The following is a 12088-nucleotide window of genomic DNA, read 5'->3' as shown; positions in this document are numbered from 1 at the left end:
TTACAGAACCACGCCTTCTTAAGAGAAACAATGGCTTGTGGGAGGAAAACCAGCCAATGGGCGGAGACTATGTGTGTCTATTTCCAGCCCCGCCCTTATAGGAGGAGCCTAATAAATATCCCGCTTTTTTCCCCTCGGCCACACCCCTGGCTTCAGTCGCAGCCTCGTCCAGCTCTGGCGCGCTCTTCTCCGTAGCCCCGCCCCGCCCCCGCCCGTTGTCATGGAGACTCCAGGGGAGGTGAACAGTGCTGGGTTTGGCCGGAGTCTTCTCCATCGGGTGTCATAGCGACAGTGACGTCACTGGGACTGGGCTGTTTTTCACTCAGGCGACGAGAGGAGAGAAATCCAGAGAGAGGAGCAGCTGACAGGTGGGGTCTCCTGCCCGGTGTCACCGCAGACCCGCGTGTGCTAGAGAGGACGGGTGTAACACAGACAGGAAGGGAGAGGAATCACAGGACGGGGGAACCCATAATACAGCAGCTGAGAGACCACCCAGGAGCGAGCGTACACCAGCCAGTGATCAGGAGCGAGCGTACACCAGCCAGTGATCAGGAGCGAGCGTACACCAGCCAGTGATCAGGAGCGAGCGTACACCAGCCAGTGATCAGGAGCGAGCGTACACCAGCCAGTGATCAGGAGCGAGCGTACACCAGCCAGTGATCAGGAGCGAGCGTACACCAGCCGATGATCAGGAGCGAGCGTACACCAGCCGATGATCAGGAGCGAGCGTACACCAGCCAGTGATCAGGAGCGAGCGTACACCAGCCAATGATCAGGAGCGAGCGTACACCAGCCAATGATCAGGAGCGAGCGTACACCAGCCGATGATCAGGAGCGAGCGTACACCAGCCAGTGATCAGGAGCGAGCGTACACCAGCCAGTGATCAGGAGCGAGCGTACACCAGCCAATGATCAGGAGCGAGCGTACACCAGCCGATGATCAGGAGCGAGCGTACACCAGCCAGTGATCAGGAGCGAGCGTACACCAGCCAGTGATCAGGAGCGAGCGTACACCAGCCAGTGATCAGGAGCGAGCGTACACCAGCCGATGATCAGGAGCGAGCGTACACCAGCCAGTGATCAGGAGCGAGCGTACACCAGCCAGTGATCAGGAGCGAGCGTACACCAGCCAGTGATCAGGAGCGAGCGTACACCAGCCGATGATCAGGAGCGAGCGTACACCAGCCAGTGATCAGGAGCGAGCGTACACCAGCCAGTGATCAGGAGCGAGCGTACACCAGCCAATGATCAGGAGCGAGCGTACACCAGCCAGTGATCAGGAGCGAGCGTACACCAGCCGATGATCAGGAGCGAGCGTACACCAGCCAGTGATCAGGAGCGAGCGTACACCAGCCAGTGATCAGGAGCGAGCGTACACCAGCCAATGATCAGGAGCGAGCGTACACCAGCCGATGATCAGGAGCGAGCGTACACCAGCCAGTGATCAGGAGCGAGCGTACACCAGCCAGTGATCAGGAGCGAGCGTACACCAGCCGATGATCAGGAGCGAGCGTACACCAGCCAGTGATCAGGAGCGAGCGTACACCAGCCAATGATCAGGAGCGAGCGTACACCAGCCAGTGATCAGGAGAGAGCGTACACCAGCCGATGATCAGGAGCCAGCGTACACCAGCCAGTGATCAGGAGAGAGCGTACACCAGCCGATGATCAGGAGCCAGCGTACACCAGCCGATGATCAGGAGCCAGCGTACACCAGCCGATGATCAGGAGCGAGCGTACACCAGCCAGTGATCAGGAGCGAGCGTACACCAGCCAGTGATCAGGAGCGAGCGTACACCAGCCAGTGATCAGGAGCGAGCGTACACCAGCCAGTGATCAGGAGCGAGCGTACACCAGCCAATGATCAGGAGCGAGCGTACACCAGCCAATGATCAGGAGCGAGCGTACACCAGCCAGTGATCAGGAGCCAGGGTACACCAGCCAGTGATCAGGAGCCAGGGTACACCAGCCAGTGATCAGGAGCGAGCGTACACCAGCCAGTGATCAGGAGCGAGCGTACACCAGCCAGTGATCAGGAGCGAGCGTACACCAGCCAGTGATCAGGAGCGAGCGTACACCAGCCAGTGATCAGGAGCGAGCGTACACCAGCCAATGATCAGGAGCGAGCGTACACCAGCCAATGATCAGGAGCGAGCGTACACCAGCCAATGATCAGGAGCGAGCGTACACCAGCCAGTGATCAGGAGCGAGCGTACACCAGCCAATGATCAGGAGCGAGCGTACACCAGCCAGTGATCAGGAGCGAGCGTACACCAGCCAGTGATCAGGAGCGAGCGTACACCAGCCAATGATCAGGAGAGAGCGTACACCAGCCAATGATCAGGAGAGAGCGTACACCAGCCAATGATCAGGAGCGAGCGTACACCAGCCAATGATCAGGAGCGAGCGTACACCAGCCAATGATCAGGAGCGAGCGTACACCAGCCAGTGATCAGGAGCCAGGGTACACCAGCCAGTGATCAGGAGCCAGCGTACACCAGCCAGTGATCAGGAGCGAGCGTACACCAGCCAATGATCAGGAGAGAGCGTACACCAGCCAATGATCAGGAGAGAGCGTACACCAGCCAATGATCAGGAGAGAGCGTACACCAGCCAATGATCAGGAGCGAGCGTACACCAGCCAATGATCAGGAGCGAGCGTACACCAGCCAATGATCAGGAGCGAGCGTACACCAGCCAATGATCAGGATAGAGCGTACACCAGCCAGTGATCAGGAGAGAGCGTACACCAGCCAGTGATCAGGAGAGAGCGTACACCAGCCAATGATCAGGAGAGAGCGTACACCAGCCAATGATCAGGAGAGAGCGTACACCAGCCAATGATCAGGAGAGAGCGTACACCAGCCAATGATCAGGAGCGAGCGTACACCAGCCAGTGATCAGGAGCGAGCGTACACCAGCCAGTGATCAGGAGCGAGCGTACACCAGCCAATGATCAGGAGCGAGCGTACACCAGCCAATGATCAGGAGAGAGCGTACACCAGCCAATGATTAGGAGCGAGCGTACACCAGCCAATGATCAGGAGCGAGCGTACACCAGCCAATGATCAGGAGAGAGCGTACACCAGCCAATGATCAGGAGCGAGCGTACACCAGCCAATGATCAGGAGAGAGCGTACACCAGCCAATGATCAGGAGAGAGCGTACACCAGCCGATGATCAGGAGCCAGCGTACACCAGCCGATGATCAGGAGCCAGCGTACACCAGCCGATGATCAGGAGCGAGCGTACACCAGCCAGTGATCAGGAGCCAGGGTACACCAGCCAGTGATCAGGAGCGAGCGTACACCAGCCAGTGATCAGGAGCGAGCGTACACCAGACCAGTGAATGATCGGGAGCGAATATACACTAGCTAATGATCGGGAGTGAGCGTACATCGGCCAATGATCAGGAGCGAATGTACACCAGCTAATGATCGGGAGTGAACGTACAGCGGCCAATGATTCGGAGTGAGCGTAGACCAGTGAATGATCGAGAGCGAACGTACACTCGCTAATGATCATTAGCGAGTGTACACCAGACAATGAGCAGGAGCGAGCGTACACCAGCCAATGATTAGGAACCAGGGTACACCAGCCAATTATCAGGATACATCGTCCAATGATCTGGAGTGAGCGTAGACCGGTGAATGATCGGGAGCGAGCATGCACTAGCCAGTGATTGGGAGTGAGCATACATCGGTCAATTATTAGGAGGGAGCATACACCAGCCAATGATCAGGAGTGAGCATACACTGGCCAAAGATCGGGAGTGAGCATACACTGGCCAGTGATCAGGAGTGAATATACACCGGCCACTGATCGGGAATGAGCATACACCAGTCAATGATCAGGAGTGAGCGTACCCCGGCCAATGATCAGGAGTGAGCGTACACCGGCCAATGATCGGGAATGAGCATACACCAGTCAATGATCAGGAGCAAATGTACACCAGCTAATGATCGAGAGCGAACGTACACTAGCTAATGATTGGGAGTAAACGTACACCGGCCAATGATCGAGAGCGAACGTACACTAGCTAATGATCGGGAGTAAACGTACACCGGCCAATGATCGAGAGCGAACGTACACTAGCTAATGATCGGGAGTGAACGTACACCGGCCAATGATTCGGCGTGAGCGTAGACCAGTGAATGATCGGGAGCAAATGTACACCAGCTAATGATCGAGAGCGAACGTACACTAGCTAATGATCGGGAGTAAACGTACACCGGCCAATGATCGAGAGCGAACGTACACTAGCTAATGATCGGGAGTGAACGTACACCGGCCAATGATTCGGCGTGAGCGTAGACCAGTGAATGATCGGGAGCGAATGTACACTAGCTAATGATCGAGAGCGAACGTACACCAGTCAATGATCAGGAGTGAGCGTACATCGGCCAATGATCGGGAGCGAATGTACACCAGCTAATGATCGGGAGTGAAGTACACTGGCCAATGATTGGGAGTGAGCATACACCGGCCAATGATTGGGAGCGAATGTACACCAGCTAATGATCGAGAGTGAACGTACACCGGCCAATGATTCGGCGTGAGCGTAGACCAGTGAATGATCGGGAGCGAATATACACTAGCTAATGATCGGGAGTGAACGTACACCAGTCAATGATCAGGAGTGAGCGTACATCGGCCAATGATCGGGAGCGAATGTACACCAGCTAATGATCGGGAGTGAACGTACAACGGCCAATGATGGGAGTGAGCTTACACAGGCCAATGATCGTGAGTGAATGTACACCAGCTAATGATCGGGAGTGAACGTACACCGGCCAATGATTCGGAGTGAGCATACACCGGCCAATGATCGGGAGTGAATGTACACCAGCTAATGATCGGGAGTGAACGTACACTGGCCAATGATGGGAGTGAGCATACACAGGCCAATGATCAGGAGTGAATGTACACCGGCAAATGATTGGGAGCGAGCGTACACTGGCTAATGATCGGGAGCAAGCGATCACTGGCTAATGATCGGGAGCGAGCGTTCACCATTGGGAAAACTCTGCAAGCATTTCCTCATATCTCGGCTTCCTGGACACCATGAGTGTGACATAGTGGGGTCCAATGCATTTATCCCTTTTCAGGTTAAATGCATTGGACCTGGAGGGGATATGTCAGATATATGACATGACAATTCTAGGCGTCATTGGCCAGAGTGGGGGCGTCACTGATCGGAACCTTATTGTGACTGTCTGTTCTCTATTGTTCGTAAATTCTTTCAAAGCGACAAGTTTCTATGGTGATGGTGTGAAGGTCGCGCGTCGGAGCAGATACCTTTCCATTTCATATGTCTAATTCATCGCTACTGTAACAATGGTGGAGGAAATAACGAAATAGACAGCAGCCAAAAACACGAACCCCCTTCAATGCAAACGATTCTTCCCACCTCCACCCGTGTCCAGAGGAGTCAAGTCCATGTGATGTTTTAGGAGACTGTTATGAATGGGCACCGAGGAGGATAGCAGGCCAAAGCTAAGCCAAAGAAAACCAGAGAGATTGGAAACTAAGCGGATGCAGACCCCTGATCCTATCCACACAACTAGCAGTAGCCGTGGAGCGTACCTACGATGATCCTAGACGCCTCGGCACAGCCGGAGAACTAACTAAGCCTAAAGCAAGAAAGGGGAAATCTAAACTGCCCCGGAGCAGACCCCAAAGGAATACACAAACGCAGGCAGGAAAATAGACTGAGCAAATGATGGGTCCCACACTAACTAGACAGGACAGGAAAGGAAAGACACTGTCTGCAATCAGGCAAAAAACCCTGCAAAAAGGCCAACATGTCTTATGCACAAAAACACTGAAGTCGCACGACTTCGCCCACTATGTCAGCACTCTGGTATATTCTGAATGCAAAGCAAAAACAGACCAATATAACGGGACAAAACAAACTGGCACATGCAGTAACATATGGGCAGTGATTCAGCACAGCCCCAGCAGGAGCAAGCTGACCCGCACAGAGCAGAGATAGAGAAAACCATATAAAATGCAAACAGAATAGTAAATGAACCACTTAGCTCAGCCATGCAAGGACAGAGCAGGAGACATCAGACCTCAGAAGGCACAGGAAGAAAATCACCAGCAGTGATAGAGGGAGTCGGCTGTCTTAAATCCCAATCAGAAACCCCAGATCTCCAATCGTCATCCTCATCAGGTGGCAAGCCTCTGTCAATCAGATCAGCTCCACTACCTCCAGTAACCACCAGAGGGAGGCCAGAAAGAGAACTCACAACCCCTCTGTCAATCTGACCAGCTCCACTACCTTCAGTAATCACCAGAGGGAAGCCAGAGAGAGAATTCACAAAAGGAGACGTTTGGTCTGTTTTATCCGGGCTTTACCCCCTGATGGCTGACTGTGTCATGTGGTCAATGTGGCCGTGATTCAGTGGCTGGTACTGACGTTGTGGGGCTGCTGCCCAGGACAGCCTCATCTGTTCCTTCCTTGCTCGGCCTCTGGATGTGTCAGTCTTTACTGCTATCTGGTTCTATTCACTAACTTAGAGGATTAGGATAAACATCTATTACAGCCAATACATATACGGCTCCGGTGCTGCACCGACTCACAGCGGACGTGCACTGTCAACACATATGAGTCGATGTCATAAAAGTAAATCCACCCAGGTGATAGATCATTTTATTGGGTGACGTATTGTTTACAGAGACTCTCATCTGTACATCATGTACTTTATTAGACGGGGGTTGTATAAAGAGGAGCGTTTCCAATGTTGTGCGAATGCTACACGCCGAACAATGTTCAGAGCAGCCAAATATTACATCATGCGTCAGCCATGACCGGCAGGCAGAGGTCAGGGTGGGCAGCAAACAAGAAGACGGGTCAGGAACATAAGTCGGAAAAGTATCGAACACAACAAGTCCAGACACAACTTTACAGAAAAGAACCGAAAATAACTGGTCGCCAAAATTAGGACAGATATGTCTTAGCCTGAGAGTGAAAGCAGAGCAAGTGGCGTGCTGGAGTCTCTGGGTGACCGGGAGACAGAAGGAAAGCCTCATCCTGTAATTATCCTCCAGTGCTGCACTCACTGTTCTGCTGGTGCAGTCACTGTGTACATACATTACATTACTGATCCTGACTTACCTCCTGTATTATACTCCAGAGCTGCACTCACTATTCTGCTGGTGCAGTCACTGTGAACACACATTACCTTACTGACCCTGAGTTACATCCTGTATTATACTCCAGAGCTGCACTCACTATTCTGCTGGTGCAGTCACTGTGTACATACATTACATTACTGATCCTGAGTTACATCCTGTATTATACTACAGAGCTGCACTCACTATTCTGCTGGTGCAGTCACTGTGTACATACTAATTACATTACTGATCCTGAGTTACATCCTGTATTATACTCCAGAGCTGCGCACACTATTCTGCTGGTGCAGTCACTGTGTACATACATTACATTACTGATCCTGACTTACCTTCTGTATTATACTCCAGAGCTGCACTCACTATTCTGCTGGTGCAGTCACTGTGAACACACATTACCTTACTGACCCTGAGTTACATCCTGTATTATACTCCAGAGCTGCACTCACTATTCTGCTGGTGCAGTCACTGTGTACATACATTACATTACTGATCCTGAGTTACATCCTGTATTATACCCCAGAGCTGCACTCACTATTCTGCTGGTGCAGTCACTGTGTATATACATTACATTACTAATCCTGAGTTACATCCTGTATTATACTACAGAGCTGCACTCACTATTCTGCTGGTGCAGTCACTGTGTACATACATTACATTACTGATCCTGAGTTACATCCTGTATTATACCCCAGAGCTGCACTCACTATTCTGCTGGTGCAGTCACTGTGTACATACATTACATTACTGATCCTGAGTTACATCCTGTATTATACTCCAGAGCTGCACTCACTATTCTGCTGGTGCAGTCACTGTGTACATACATTCCATTACTGATCCTGAGTTACATCCTGTATCTCTTTTATTATAAAAATATCAAAAACACAATACATAATACATAAGACAGACAAAAACAACATTCCAGAACTAAAAAACCAAGACAAAACCATACAGAAACATACAACGCCTGTGCAAAACTTGCAATGTCCTTTGTGGTCCTCAAGCTTTCCAGCTTGGAAGGCCCCCAGCAGGAACTCTCCACCAACACTATACAATTTAAAAAATAAAAATAAAAAACCCCAGATATAATCCATTCATCCTCATGCATACCCGTCCACACCCCATTCACGCTTCCCACCCATACCTATATACAAATAACTAAAGAAATACTTCCGGCCCATACTGCCTCAAAATTAGCTTTAGCCATTAACTTGGCAAAAAGAACCTTTTTTTTTTTTTTTTTTTCCAAAATTTTTTTTTTTCAAAATTTTTTTTTTTTTTTTATTATTTGTTTTATTTTTTTATTTTTTAAAATTTTTTTTCCCCCCACCTTTTTTCCTCACCCCAGGTCCATATACGTCCATGGCCTATCACTCCACAAGGTCCATAACAGTTCGTGGCCTTATCACATCTACTTGAGGAGCATGAAAGTTTTATGCCCCTCAAGAAAAAAAAAAAAACCCTCCACCATTTGCCTCCGATGTGCTCCAGCATGCCTTTTTCCTCCATGGTCCATGGTATATCTCCACTTGCCACTTCCCTTGACTTGGGGTCCTTTGATTTTTTCCATTCTCACCTCCCCCATTCACCCCCCTCCCAACCTCACTATACCCTCCCATGCCCTCTAACTAAAAGAAAATAATAACACATACACAACACATAATAACATACAATACAATCTAACACATAATACAAGATAACCAATTAAATATAATTAATTACTAAATACACCATACCCTTCAAAACGTTTCTTACAGGCCCAAGTTCAGTGCCTGCAAGCCCAATATCCATTAATGCTCTATGTTTCCAAAACAAAAGACGTAGAGTGGCATGCTTTTAGCCCACCACCAGGAAAAGGAGTTCTCGAGGCCCCGTCCCTCACTAACTCATTCACCCTGTCCCTCAACAACTAAGACTGTCCCTGCTTCTGTCCCTAAAGAAACTGTCCCTATCTGTCCCTTCCTGTCCCTACTCCACCTAACTTAACATAACTCTCTATCTGTCCCTCAGTGCCTGTCCCTCCCTGTCCCTATCTGCCCCTACTTCTGTCCCTAACACACCCAGTGAAAGTTATACTATCCCTACCCTCATTCACACGGAGCTAGCTCTCCCTTGAGTGCGTTTTTAAAAGGAGAGGCCTCTCCAAAGCCAAGAGGCCTTCCTCACACCCAACCTTTCGAACTCCAAAGAACGGACCTTCACCAGGTCACCCAAGATGTTTCCTACCACCTCATCCCTTGGGAGGGTTTTTTTCCGCGTCGAAACTAGGCACCGTGCATTCCAAGTGTAGAACCTAACCACTACACTGACTAGGAATAAAGTGCATGGGTCCCGACCACCCAGGGATCTGAACGCTCCATAGGCCCACTCAGCGTAGGAGAGGGACGCCAGCCGCGGCCAACGTATGGAAGCACCCACCCTGTTGTACACCTCTGCATTAAAGGGACACTGAAGCAGGAAGTGCTCCATGCTTTCCAGCACGTCGCCACACTCCTCACGGGGACAACCCCGATCATCGGATTTCCTGCACTTCAAGTTATCCTTTACATACAGCCTCCCGTGGAAGCAACGCCAGGTCAAGTCCCAAAACTTCATGGGGATCCGCTTAGAATTTAAAAGCCCCAGTCCGACCTCCAGATCCCGGCCTGGGCAATCCTTAAGGGCCAGGGGCTTCTGGAAATGGGTCAACAGGACCCTCCTGTCAAGGCATTGCCTCGACATGGTCCTGATTTCCCACATTCCCAGACCCCACCGGCGGATCACCTTCAGAACCGGGGTAGCGTAAGCCGGGAGATGCCCATGAGGTGTGCGTAGGTCCTTCACCTGCCCTCCTGTCTCCCATTCCTGGAAGAAAGGCCAAAGCCAACCCTTGCAGGAGACTACCCACGGAGGAGCCCTCTCTAGCCAGAGGTTGGAGATGTTAGTCTTAAGAAAGGTGTTTACTAGAAACACCACCGGGTTGACCATACCCAACCCGCCTAGTCTCCTCGTACGGTATGTAACCTCCCTCTTGATTAGGTTAAGCCTATTCCCCCATAACAATTGGAAGAACAGGCTATAGACCCGTGTCCAGAGAGGTTCCGGCAAGATGCACACACTGCCCAGGTATATTAATAAAGGTAGCAGAAAGCCTTTAGCCAGGGCAACCCTTTCCCTCAGGGTTAAAGACCAACCCTTCCATTGGTCCACCTTTTGGGCGGCGATCTTAAGTCTGCCCTCCCAATTTTGCTGGGGGTAATCCCCGGGGCCAAATTCGATGCCTAGAATTTTGGCGGTGGCCTGGGGCCCTGGAAGGGTGTCCGGGAGATCAAACCTGGGATCTCCCCCTCCCAGCCAGAGACTTTCACACTTATCCCGGTTGATCATGGACCCGGATGCCTCCGAGTAGCGCACTACCTCCGACATGACCCAATCCGCCTCCCCTCTCGAGGACACGAAAAGGGAAACATCATCGGCGTACGCCACCACCCTCAGAGGGGACCCAGAGCCCGCCTGGTCCATCCCGACTCCCGCCAACGGTCCACGATCTACCCTCCTTAGGAAGGGATTGATCGCAAACACGTATAAAAGTGGGCTCAGCGGACAGCCCTGACGGACCCCAAAACCCACCTCAAAAGGGCGACCTGACCAACCGTTCACCAGCGGAAAAGTCTCAGCCCCTTGGTACAAGATCTCTAACCATTTTACAAACCTCCCAGGCAGACCATACCTCAAAAGGACGGACCAGAGGTACTCGTGGTTGACCCGGTCAAAGGCTTTCGCTTGATCTAATGACAGCAAGTACCCCCTCCAGTGACCTGCCCTACCCTGCTCCACTGCCTCTCGGACACCGAGCACAGCACTAAAAGTACTGCGGCCTGGAACAGAGCAATGCTGGGCCCCTGAAAGGAGCCGGGGTGCAAACTTCACCAGCCGATTAAACAGCACCTTGGCCAGAACCTTCCGGTCCGTATCGAGAAGCGCTATGGGACGCCAATTCTCGATACGGGACGGATCCTTACCCTTTGACAGAATAATGAGGGCTGACTTCCTCATTGAGTCGGGAAGAGTGCCCGAGGAGAGACACTCATTAAATACCCCTGTCAAGAGGGGGACCAAGGAGTCCCTAAAAGTCTTATAGAACTCGGATGTTAAGCCATCCGGACCTGGCGATTTCTTGGACCGAAGCCCATCAATGGCCAGTCTCACTTCCTCTTCCCTGATTTCTTCTGCCAAAACACCAAGAGAGGGATCACCCCCTGGCTCAGGGACGGTTTCAGCCAGGAAAGCCGACATCCTGTCCCGATCCAGATCCTTCTTTTCCAAGAGGTGTGAGTAGAAGGATCTGACCACCTCCAGGATCCCTGATTTGGATCTGTTCAGGGACCCCGTACTGTCGATCAGTCCTGTCACCATCTTACAATTCACTGACATCTTACAGTTTCTGTAAGGGTCGGGCGAGCGGTACTTCCCGAAGTCCCTCTCAAAAACTAAAGATGTGTGTCTACCATACTGACACCTCTTGAGCAAAGATTTCACTCTGGAGATTTCCTCATGGTCACCTCCAGTCGAGACAAGCTGCTCGAGTTTCCTCCCCAGGGCCTGGTACAAGCGGTGCCTGTTCAGACTCCTGAGGCTCGAGAGCTGACGGAAGAACCCCGCCACCCGCTTTTTGAAGATCTCCCACCACTCTGACTTACTACTACAGAGATCCAACAGCGGTACCTGGCTCTGAAGAAAATCCTCGAAGGATTGTCTCACCTCCGCTTCTTCCAGCAGGGACGAATTGAGCTTCCACAGCCCTCTTCCCATCCGATGAGTCTCTGCAACATTCAGAGAACAGAAAATTAGACAGTGATCGGAGAACTCCACCTCAACGGCGGACACAGCAGAAAAGATGGCGTCCTCCTTCAAAAAAAACCTGTCTATTCTAGACCTACTGCTACCCCTATGGTAGGTGAAACCCCCGTGA

The sequence above is a fragment of the Dendrobates tinctorius genome, unplaced genomic scaffold (genome assembly GCF_039654945.1).
Source record: "Dendrobates tinctorius isolate UK_male_01 unplaced genomic scaffold, ASM3965494v1 ptg000232l, whole genome shotgun sequence".
Taxonomy (NCBI): domain Eukaryota; kingdom Metazoa; phylum Chordata; class Amphibia; order Anura; family Dendrobatidae; genus Dendrobates; species Dendrobates tinctorius.
Note: the sequence above shows the minus strand (reverse complement) of the source record.